Genomic DNA, 12,995 nt, shown 5'->3' with positions numbered 1-12,995 from the left:
TAATCAAAACTATTTTGTCAGTCTACCTAGAAGACTATAGCTTCTGTTTCCGTCAATATGTAGTGAATCAGTAGACTGTTTGCAAGAGATCCTAAATGGTAGCTAAAAGAAAACTACTGTATATTAAATAATAACTCATGAGTGTGAAATTCCCAAGAGGAAAATGCCATTGGAATTTCTGTAATTGGTAAGTCTGTAAAGTCTAAACATTAAACTGCTGAATTAAAGAGCCATTGATATTGGCCTATAAATGTTTTAGTGGATTTTGCATATTGCATGGAAAATACAACATTAATAATAAATCCTATAACCAAAAAATCTTAAACTGGTGCAATGTAGCCAATTTTTATTGATTTTAATAAGATCATTCTGATTAGCATGAGCTTATCATCTAGCAGTTAGTCTCTTCTTGTGCCAGGAAAGGTTCTCAACTGTACAAGCCAGATGTGTTTGTTTTTGGACTCAGACCCTAAGCTGTTCATCAAAAGAGGATCATTATTTTTACATAATTGCTCAGATGGCTGTGAATGTAGCAACAGAATAAAAAAAATAAATCTGCTATAGGATTTTTCAGACTTAACTCTTCAGTGGTGTTGTGGTTTAACCCCAGCAGGCAGCTCAGCATCACACAGACACTCTCTCACTCTCCCCAGGTGGGGTGGGGGATTGACTCAGAAAGATAAAAGTGTGAGAGCTCATGGTTTGAGATACAGACAGTTTACTAGGTAAAGCAAACCCATGTGTTCAAGGAATTCACCTTCCATTGGCAGGCAGGTGTTCAACCACTTCCAGGAAAGCAGGGCTCAACACAAGTAATGATTTATTGGGAAAATAATGCCACTGCTCCAAATGTCTTCTCCTTTCCCTTCCATTAGCCCAGCTTTTATTGTTCTTCATGATGCTGTATGGTGCGGGACATCCCTTTGGTCAGCCTTGGCCAGCTGTCCCAGCTGTGTCCCCTCCCAGCCCCTGCTTAGCCCCCAGTATCCTCACTGGCTGGGCAGCTGGGCAGCATGAGAAGCAGAAAAGTCCTTGGCTCCGTATAAGGACTTCTCTGCAACAGCTAAAACATCGGTGTTTTATCAACAATATTTTCATTAAAAAAAAAAAAAAAAGATAAAAAAGCAGCACCATACAAGCCTCTGCAAAGAAAATTAACTCTATCCCAGACAAAACCATAGCAAATTGATATTTAAATTCTCAAACACTCGAAGTCTGTGTTCATAAATTTACTTGGAATATAAGTCCACATCTGAAGCTCTGATCCCAAAAGACCCCTGATGAATCACTGTCTAACTATAGAAGCACTTAAATACCAGTTATCTTGCTATATTTTGCTCTTCCTTATACTATTGTGAGAGACCAGATAGAAAGGTCTCTCACAATAGTATCTTGGTCTCTGAAACTGGTAGCTGTCTTTTTCTCTTATTATGCTGATACTCCTATAGTATAAAATATACTGAAATTATCTCCAGCCCTTCCTTTTTGAACTATAACAATGTGCCAACTAAATGATTACAATATTTTTAGGCTCAAGAAAGAAGAATGAGCAAGAGTAAATACAAGCATATTTCCAGATTTATGGTAGAATAAAAGGGGATAAGTTCTTTTCTACTGCAGGGTCTGTGTTTGCCAGGGTGATGCAATAAACAATGAACATCAGCAGCCTTGTATTTAGTCACTGAGATTCGTTTAATCTGAAAAAATAAAGAACGAAAGAACAAAATACACACACACAAAACAAACAAACAAACAAACAAAAAATAAAAACACCATGGGCCATGCAGACGGAAAGAAGCTGAATAGTACAGAAAGAAAAGTTTTGAAAAGCTTTTAATTTAATCTCTGATTTCCTGTCTTCAGTTTACCAGACCAGTCAAAGCAATTGAACAGAATGAAGACAGTTCAGGAAAGAGGAGGAGATGACACTTTTAGCTGCACTTTGAATGCTATAATTTCTTAAAATAAGCTTTCAACAAATGGAACTGCTAAAGTCAAATTTTGCAGCTTCTTTCTGCGTGAAGTAAACTTATTGATGCAGGCAGTGAAAGTAGAATCCACCAGGGAAAGAAAAAAAAAAAAAAAAAAAAAAAAAACAGGCAAAAAAGAACCGTGAAATAAAGTATCTTGCCTTGCATTCTCAAGTTGGTGTCTAGAGGAAACTGGAAGTCTCTCTAAAGTAAGCACATTTGATAGAAAAACAGCAGTAATTACCATCAGCCTCCTATCAAACAAAGTAATCCAAAATTTCTTAGTGTTCCCACCATACACACACAAAGATGAGGATAGAACAGTAGTATCATCTTAGAAACTGGGGATCCTTGGAACTGCTGAGACATAACAGATGAACTAATAGGAAAATGAACTAATAGGAAAACCATGCTTGTATTAATCATTGAACATCTCACTTATGCAGTAAAAGTTGAGGTGGATATAACAACAATGAAAATGCTGCTCTTGGCTTTTACTAGTTTATGCATCTGTACAACTAGGCTGCAGTTCCTGATTATGTACGTTCCTGTACTGAAGTAGGATTTGGAAGCCTGTATTTATTTATATGTCAACCAGGAAAACTGTCTCTTGAATTCTGGTGTAGTAATGTCATGGTTGTAAGGATCAGTCCAAGAATACGGGGAAAAAAGTATGCTGGATTTGAGCACTCTACTCTGAAAGGAAAACGAAATCAAGCTGTAGCCTATTGCCAATCCAGAGCATTTCCATAGGCAGCAAAACATGAAAGGCACCTTAAAAACCTTTCAGAAGGTTTCTGGAAGCAGCCATGCTAGAAGTGATAGGATTAAAAAAAAAAAAAAAAAAAAAAAAAAAAAAAAAGAGAGAGATAGTATTACTTTTACTATGATTTTTCCAAAGAAAAGGGGCATGTCTGAGAAGCTGCAAGAAATGGATTTATATATAAATGCTGTAATTGTATTACATTTCTGTGAGAGTCCTAAACTTTATCTGTAAAAATAGTCTTTCATAAAGTTCATCTGTAAAGATCCTTATAGCTGTTTTAATTGAACTTTTAACTAGGCTGCATAGATAATTGAAAATATTTCCACTTTGATTATGTGTTGAGAAGTGTCTCTTTGCCCATGTAAAGACACCAAACTGGCATTTGCTTCCTATCTCCTTCAGAGCATTCAGATAACAATAATTGCATTAGTTCCTGTCTAAACGATGTTTCAGACTGAAGCCCTAGGGCCAAAATACTGGGTCTTAATTGGCTGCACTACTTAGTTTATTCATGTAGACAAATTAAATTAATTACAATATTTTGAAAATGCTTCAACAACAACTTTTAATCATAAAACAAGAAAAACGTCCCTTGAATTCAACTGAAACATAAACTGTCTTTGGAGAGTCAGCTATGGTACTTGGTATAAAATACTGCTTTTAAAAATCAGAGGCGAGGGCAAGATACTCCTTCTTATTCTTGGATGAGTTTGCCACCAGAAATGCCTGTTTCATGCTATTTTGAACACCAGATTTCTGCTTCATGATCATGAATGTGCTTTTTTTTTGCTTTTTTTTTTTTTTTTTTTTTTATATATATACAGCCCAATAATTAGCCTATTCATAAGGCAAGTGCCTTGTGGTTGTAATAATCTGTACCTGCACACTTGACCACTCCTTTGACATGATAGTTCTAAAATGCACAAAATAAATATAGTTCACACCACTGACTACTTCTATGAGTTTAGGTTTTGCCAGGCAAGAGAAATAGAGAACAGCAAGCCATAATTTTAATGTAAAAATATGGCAAAATTATATATATTTTTTTTCTTCAAAAGCCATTCCTAAGAGATATTTCTGAAACAATACTAGAACAGGTAAACTGTACCTAGCCAAAAAGTGAAAACTTTTTTAAATGAAGAAATTATCTTTTGATCAAAAAAAAAAAAAAAATCTAGATCATTGTCCAGTCTATAACCTCGAAACTCTTGATCCTTTCATTTTGAATTTGGTTTTATTAAACATATTGATCTTTTCAATTTTACTTTTATAATCACATTACATTTTAAATTCACATAACGTCATGAGAGATTTTTAGTCTGATTTTTCATGAAAACAAAATCTATCTAATCACCCTGTATATGTGTGAAATTTCGAGTCCCTCTCCTGTGTTAATATGTTCATGTATTTTGTCCAAATTGACAGCTGGGTAGAAACAGCAGTGACTAATAAAGTTTCTACAAATTTTGTAAAGGACGACAGATGAGAATGGTCATAAACCACATAATTCACAAGGGAAAGAGATCAACATAGCAGTGCCAATGAAACCCAAGATATAAGACCATCAGGAATGGGTTTCATTTGTTCTTTGAATCAGGGAAATTCTTGCCTTCACTTTGGTATCTTGGAAAATTAATACATGCATAAATTTTCAGGACAGCAAAATTTATTGTTGAGAGGAAGATGACAGTTGATCACTAATCCCTAGAGTCACCTGTTTCTCATAAAAAGCAGTCTAAATAATCAGGCAAAAAGATGTTTCTTGAGTTGAATTGTCTCCGAGAAGTTGTTCTTTCTACTGATTTATCAGAAAATATTGTGAAAAGTGCCAATGCAAAACAAGGGAAGGAAAAAAAAAAAAAGCTCAAAGGGAAATATGAAATTTAGTTGCTGAGTCAATAGAAATAAGCATTCTGGAAAAGTGATGGAAACCTAAGTTATAGGTTTCTTATGGCCTTTCTAATCTAAAGCTTAGCAAGATACAAACTCTCAGAGAAGGATATATCTTAGAGTTATGACATATACAGAAAAGTGACTGTATGATCTTAAGCAGAGAATATTGTCTTTGTTATCTATGGTTCCTTCAAAAGAAAAAAACATATTAATTTAGGATTGAAAGTTTATATAAGCCTGAACAGAAAAGTTCCAGGTTAAAAATAAATAAAATAAATAAAAACCTGTACATATGAAAGATTTAGTGTTACAGTTTTACTTTTCATTTTCAGGTATGTGGCACTACATATGTGAGTAAGCACCATACACAGAGTTTCAGGAATTTATCCTTCTTTAATTACATTCACCATCAAGTGCATCATCCTGCCCTTTAGATTAATTTACTCGCTCATGATCAAGGCTAAGAACTTCAGCAATGTCCCATCAAAACTGTTCCTATTGTACTGAAAGGTATTCACAGAGCTAGCTTAACATTTATGGCTTTTATTTCTGGTACTAACTGCAATGGATGACTCCCAGAAGTGTCTCCCAGCAATGTGTAACTAATCAGTTTTATAACTAACACAATATATTCTTAATAGCTTTGAGACATAGGCTTCCTATTCTGCAGTTATTGCAGAGGGCTAAACTCAAGCTACATATAAAACATTTGTATTTCAGTTGGCTAATAATAATTGGTCAGATTGTCAGAAATCTCAGGGAATAACCTATCCAAGTCCCTAAAAGTCACACATAAAACTGTTATCTCCTCCCTAGAGTAGATGATGATGATGAGCAGGCAACAGTAAAATTGCTAGAACTATCTATTTCACAATTCGTATTTCCTTTTCTGACCACAGGTCAAAGGCAGATCAGTTTAGTAGTGATAAATTTAATTTTAATCAAACAGAACTGGACCCAAACTTTCTCCATGTATCCTTGTCACTTATTCTAAATTGATAATATTTAAATGAAACAATGAAGATATGTGTCCTAATCTGAACTTCTGTTACCGTTAGTGTTTTTGGATGTGGACTTTAGCATTTGACAGATAGTATTTATAGCATGGTATATTTAATATGTTCAGCCTAAAAGCTTATCAGTTTTATAGAGTTTTCTTTAAAACCTTTAAAATGGTTTGAAAGAACTGACTGAACTTACTTATTTTGCTCATAACAGTTACAGGCTTCAAAAAGAACTTTAAATGGGATCATTTTTAAATACGTACATAAAAGTTGCAATTCTACTTGAGACAAGATTCATCTCACCAAGTTTCACTTGTTTCAAAGTTAAGCCTCTAATCTAAGATAGTTATTTACCTGAAATAAATCAAAGTGGAGATATGCTTTTCATTCTTCTAACATATCTTAACTAGAGGGTTGCATTTCTCTAATAAAGCATAAAGCTTAACTTTTGAACAGTGAAAGGTAGGTGAGGTGCATCTCATCTATTATGTAAACCAAACATATTCTGTCTCTAAAACAGTCTTAGAAGGAAACAAATCAGAGGTATAAAGAGAAGTAAACTGAGTGAAATTCACCATATGCTATATGGTATGGTAGGAAAATAACACCTTAAGTGAAATAAAATAAATTATAGAAAACTCTACATATATAAAGGGTCATATTTAAAAGGTTTGGTTACTCTTTCTGATTGTATTTTTACTAAAGAATGTGGGATTTACAGAAATATTTCAAAAGTAATGTTTTTACTTGAGTATTAGAAAAAGCTTCAAATTATAATTGCAAAAAATATGGTGATAATTGTATGTAATGTAATAACTTTTACTGCAGACTATCAAAAAGTTATCATTAAAAGGCACACGGCATTCACCAAACCATATAAAATGAATATAATAGCTCCAAATATTAAGGGAATAACTGTAAAGTGTATGAAACTAGCTCTAATCCCACAGATATTCCCTGTTCTTGAAATAACAAATAAACACTGCAGTTGGGTTTGATTTTTTTTTATTACTTCTCTCATTGTATTTTATTTAGTTTAGGATTTTATTTTCTTCTTAAAAAGGCAGCTTTTAAGATCTTCTGACCACATTAAAATGTCAGAACTTATTTTTTAACAGGTAGATTTTGATCTTCCTATATGCAAAGAGACCTTCAAAATGAAGAAACTTGAAGGTGGGAAATCAAAGACAAATAAAAGAAACCCAGAGTTCTCTTCAAAACCTGTTCACTTTTAATCCAGCCTTCCATTATTGAGATGCCTCAGCCTTGTTTCAGATGTCTGTGTGATTGTAGTATCAAGCAGAACTTTCTGAGTACAACCTCTCCTTATTTGGTCATAGCAGAATCAGCAATTTTAAAGGTATCCAGGTGGAATAGCACAGAGGCACATGGAAGAATGTATGCATTGTATACATTCCAGTGCCTGTTCCTATAGTTGCCTGAGTATTTTAGCCCAGGACTGGGAGTTTTAGAAAGGTGGGTTTTGCATCTCTTCAGGGAACAAGGAGAGTTAAACTACTATTTACTGCATCCTGAATAACTCTGGAACCTGAATAACTGAATAAAACTGAGAATTTGCCATTAACGTAGCATTCAATGTCACTCTACTATACCTATGCCTTCACTTATTTAGTATTCACTGATTTAGGATTTATACATCTGTCATGGTTCCGCTCGAGTGGGCAGCCGAGCTCTACCACAGCCACTCTCTCACTCCCCCTCCTCAAAGAGGAATGGGGAGAAAATATGTGAAAAGGGCTCAAAGGTTGAGATAAGGATGAGAAAATCACACAGTAATTATTGTAACAGGCAAAACAGACTCAGCATAAGGAGATAGTAAGATTTATTGCTTATTACTAACAGGCTAGAGAAGTGAGAAACAAAAGAAAGAAACCAAAAGCACCTTCCCCCCCCCATCCACCCTCTTCCACCTCCTCCCCCCGAGCAGAGCAGGGGAACAGGGGAGTGAGGGTTATGGTCAGTCTACAGCGCTTCTTCTTTGCCGCTCCTTCTCGGTCACTCTCGTCCCCTGTGCTGCGGGGTCCCACCCACGGGATGCAGTCCTTGATGAACTGATCCGGCGTGGGCTTCCCACAGGCAGCAGCTCTTCCAGAGCTGCTCCAGATATGGGTCTGTACCACGTGGTCCATCCCTCAGGAGAAAACTGCTCCAACCTGGCTCCCCCACGGGCAGCAACTCCTGCCAGGTCACCTGCTCCTGCATGGTCTCCTCTCCAAAGGCTACAGGTCCGGCCCGGAATCTGCTCCAGCAGGGGTCTTCCATAGACGGCAGCCTCCATCAGTGCAGGGCCACCTGCTCCACCGTGGTCTCCTCCATGGGCTGCAGCATGGAACCCTGCTCCACCGTGGTACTCCTTGGGCTGCAGGGAGACATCTTGCTTCACCATGGTCCTCACCACAGGCCACAGGACATTTCTGCTCCAGCGCCTGGAGCACCTCTCTCCCTCCTTCTGCCCTGACCTTGGCACCTGCAAGGCTGTTCCTCACTCCTTTCACTCTCCCAGCTGCTGTGTGGCGCAGCGTTTTTTTCCCTGTCTTAAATATGCTCTCACAGAGGCGCAAAACAACATCGCTTATTGGCTCAGCTCTGGAAAACAATGGGGCCCTTCCCAAACATGGGGCAGCTTCTAGATCTTTCTTACAGAAACCACCCCTATGGCCCCCTGTTACCAAAACCTTGCCAGGTAAACCCACTACAACATCTTACCCAGGGCTGTGAGCCAGATTCTAAAAAATTGAGAAATGCAACACAGAGCTGAAGACTCTTCTTAGATCTTGACTTCATTAACCATATCATCCAAACTTTCAAAACAGATAAAATCTATACTTCTTAGAGTTTACAGCAGTATGTTAGCTGGATAGACAAAATCTGGGCTTAGATTCAAATACAAAATTATTCAAAGGGCTTTGAAGCTGCCATATTTTTGGGTTAAAAGACATTTAAAAATGAACTTCATCCCCCTGATAATAAATTCCTTGAAAAATATCCAATCCCTTTTTGTGCCATCCTGTCTGGTATTTTAATGAAACAGAACATTTTAAAAATATTTCTAGTAATGGTATAACATTAGCCTGAAGATTTAAAATGAAAAGAATAGGAAAAAAATAAAAATATTGCCTCCCAACTTCACCATCAAGCATGTTTGAAAATCCTCATTCCTTTCACAAGGAAAGAACTTTCTCCATCCTTGTGATCAATGATCACTCACCTTCTGTCCTGTCACTCTTGAAAAAAAAAAAAAAAAAAAAAAAAAAATTTCAAAAGGGAACAGGTGAAAGTTTCTCATACAGAATGGGGAGAACCTCCGAAGTCTAAATTCTGCACCCAAAGATCGATTGCAATGATCTTGTGAACTTATGGAGTAGGGTAGGGAAGAAAGTGTAATGTGGGAGAAAAGAAATATCATCTGAAGGGAATAACAAAGAGAGGAAGATAATGAACAGCAAAACCAAGGCACTCCCACCTCCAGCAAAAGACAATGACAACAACAACAACAAAAAACACTCCTAGCTAATTCAATGTAAAAAGCCCAAAGAAAAAACAAATACAAAATGAATATACATATATAATTAAGAGAATACACATTATTATAAATACATATATTAGATATTCAGTGCAGCCCAATATAAAAGTGGAGTCAAATGATATAAAGTGGAAATTGAAATCTTGACAAATAGCTGTACAAAACAGCTGAAATGCGATGGAAAAAATGCTGAAGTATATACTTAAGGCAAAAAACAAACAAACAAACAAACAAAAACAGAGAACACTAGCTATTTAATGAATTATTTGTTCCCAAGGGAACCCCTCTTTGATTAAGCCACTGAGAAATAAATAAAAATCCAAATACTTAAATACTTTCTGCAATGATAAATTAAACTCTATGAAATACAAAAGATTAGCTGTGGTCCCAATCTAGTGTTCAACCATATAAGGATAAAAATGAGCATTCATTAAATTATCTTCTTTGAATTTTGTAAGATTACTTATGAGTGAAACTACTCTTTTGAGTTTCTAAAAGCTGACTGTGTTCCATGTCTATGCAAAATTCATACTGATTTTTTTCTAAGTTTGACCTAGCAGTCACTGTGTGGTTTAACATTAATAAAAAGATAATTGACATAAACTTTAGAATTACATACTAATGGGTAAGAGGGTATGGCATTGTTATAAAATTATATCAAGAATAAATGCTTACTGGTATGTAGGTATTATTAAATACCTACTGTGCTTCTTTCTTTCAGTAAGGATGAACAAGGATAACCAATAGATAACAATTTAGCTGACACTATCTAAATATGCAGTAAAGTCTCCCTCTGTTTTCATTCTGCAGAAAAGGCTGCAAAATATATTTTTGAGTTGGGCATAATATTCTAAGGATATTGAGATGTGTAAAGTAACATTAATGCCTGAGAGAATATAATTCCTAAGCAATAAGGTATGTCTTCACATAGATAGCAGAAAAACATGGATAAGAAGATTTAATTTTTGCCTTTTATCTTTTAAAAGAGAAGAACACAGCAGACATTATCAATTGGTACTACTATGTTGTATCACAGAATCACAGAATTTCTAGGTTGGAAGAGACCTCAAGATCATCAAGTCCGACCTCTGACCTAACACTAGCAGTCCCCACTAAACCATATCCCTAAGCTCTACATCTAAACGTCTTTTAAAGACTTCCTGGGGTGGTGACTCCACCACTTCCCTGGGCAGCCTGTTCCAATGTCTAACAACCCTTTTGGTAAAGAAGTTCTTCCTAATATCCAACCTAAAACTCCCCTGGCTCAACTTAAGCCCATTCCCCCTCATCCTGTCACCAGGCACGTGGGAGAACAGACCAACCCCCACCTCTCTACAGCCTCCTTTAAGGTATCTGTAGAGAGCGATAAGGTCGCCCCTGAGCCTCCTTTTCTCCAGGCTGAACAAGCCCAGCTCCCTCAGCCGCTCCTCGTAAGACTTGTTCTCCAGGCCCCTCATCAGCTTTGTCGCCCTTCTCTGGACCCGCTCAAGCACCTCGATGTCCTTCTTTTAGCGAGGGGCCCAAAACTGAACACAGTACTCAAGGTGCAGCCTCACCAGAGCCGAGTACAGGGGGACGATCACCTCCCTAGCCCTGCTGGCCACACTGTTTCTTATGCAAGCTGTTGGCCTTCTTGGCCACCTGAACACACTGCTGGCTCATATTCTGCCGACTAATGTGACTCAGCCAACTAAAGAGACTTGTAGATTCAGCCGACTAAAGAGACTTGTAGTCTCTTTTTATTTAATTGTTCTATTCATTAAAATGTGGAGACCTCCAAGAGCAGTGAAAAGCGCTACGTGTGTGCTTCTAACAGAACAGCAGATATGTGTATAATACCTATCGGTCAATTTGCATGTCAATTAGCAATGTCAGTTTTACACTGACAGTTAGCAGGTATAATATGGTGTTAATGGAATGACCTTTCAGTTATAAGTGATTGAAGAATTAACTTCTTCAGCCTTAAATCATATTCTGCTGAGCAAATTAAGTGGAGTAATATCCTTACAAGTATCTGCAAGCCCTGTAGCCAAACTAAGATCCAGCTATCTCAGAGATGAATTATTAGTATAGTTTTTGGAATTACAAGAATATGAGAAAAAAAATCAGACTAATTACAATATGTTTTTTGTTTTTTGTTTTTTGTTTTTTTTTTTTTTCCCAAACCAACTACTACTCAAAAAACAGGATACCATTACAAAAACTGAACACAAATACATAAATACATATCAAAAGGTAAATCTGAGAAAATTTTTAGAAACTAGAAGCTGCTATTTATTTATTTATTTATTTATTTTACTTTAGTGTGATATCATTGATATATACTCTCTTTTCCATAAAGCATTGTTATGACTTCAGATTATTTCAAACTAATAAAGTTTCAGTCAAATCTATTGCATTACTTCCAAAAAGCAGACTCTGAAACTTCTATATGTCCAGTTTAAATAAAAAAACAAAAAGAAAAATAAGAATAAGTGATAAATCTGGACTTCAAGAGAATTACAGGAGATTTTCAATATAAACTGTCATCCTTCTTCTGTACCTAGCATGAATCTTACATATAAAGACAGAAAAAAAAATATCTTTAAATATCCAAGATGAAAAATTCCATTCATAAAAAATACAGTTACTTAAGCAATGCTTTCATAGTTACTTGAGCATGGTAGTATGGGCTGATATAGAGTCGTTCAGAAGGCTATGAAAGACTGCAAATACAAAAGTTACCTACTTGTTCCAGGTATACCTATGCTGCCAGTCAAACACCATCTCTCTTCTGGTCTGAGAATGTGTTTAGAGAATGAAATTATACTTAAAATTCAATTGAAGTATATTCAATAGGGGACCAACTTAGAACTGAAAGCATACAGTGGTAAGCTTAACAAAAATTGAGTTCTTGATAGTATATTAAAAAACAAGTGCATAATTAGAAAGAACATGTTTACACTAACAATATAAGTTAATATGTGTTATTTATTGAAGTATGAAAAAAATATATTTTGAAAGGACCGTTTTGGTGATATAATTTAAATGGAGAAATATGTAGCATTTTTATTTAATGAGTCTTTGTGACTGACTGAACAGATGTGAAATAATCAATATTTATATTTATTGTCTTAGGTTTACACTCCTTACATATTTTAAATTTACCACTATTATGTTCATTTTACAAATGATCTTCTGTTTGTTTAAATGAAGAGCTAGACTAGTATGAACGTGTAATAACCATATTAATCCAGTTATCTGTCTAGCAAAATCTCAAGGAGATTGGAAAATTATTATAGAATTTGAGAAAATTGCATAAAGATTTTTTTTTCATTCAAGTCAAAAAAAAAAAAAAAAAGAAAGGAAAAAAGGGGAGAGAGAAAGAAAAATAAAATCCTAAAATAAAAGAAATAGGAAAAATATGACATTTATAGGATGATCCACAAACCAAAAATGTGTTTAAAATGACCAGATTATAAACATTTTATTAAGAAATATTAATAATCTATATCACATTCAAATTAACTCAATTTTTACAGCCCCATTGACTCACGGAAAGCTGACTCCACAATCAGTAAGATTGTAAAGTAGGTATGTTTATTCAGCACTGGGCAGCACGGGGGTAGTCCCACCAAAGTCATGCGCACCTAATGTGGCAACTTGCCATGGTTATATGCAGTAAAGAGTTACATATGCATGAAGTTTCCCAATACGCCTATACATATGCATAACCTGTCCCCTCTTAGTATTAATATTAGCTACAAGAAGTCATTTCCATAAATTCCTCTTGTCTGCGCTTGCTCAGTGCCTTGTGGTGGTGGGCGTTGAGGGTCACG

Source organism: Aythya marila (assembly GCF_965140915.1).
Source record: "Aythya marila genome assembly, chromosome: 2".
NCBI lineage: Eukaryota > Metazoa > Chordata > Aves > Anseriformes > Anatidae > Aythya > Aythya marila.
Note: the sequence above shows the minus strand (reverse complement) of the source record.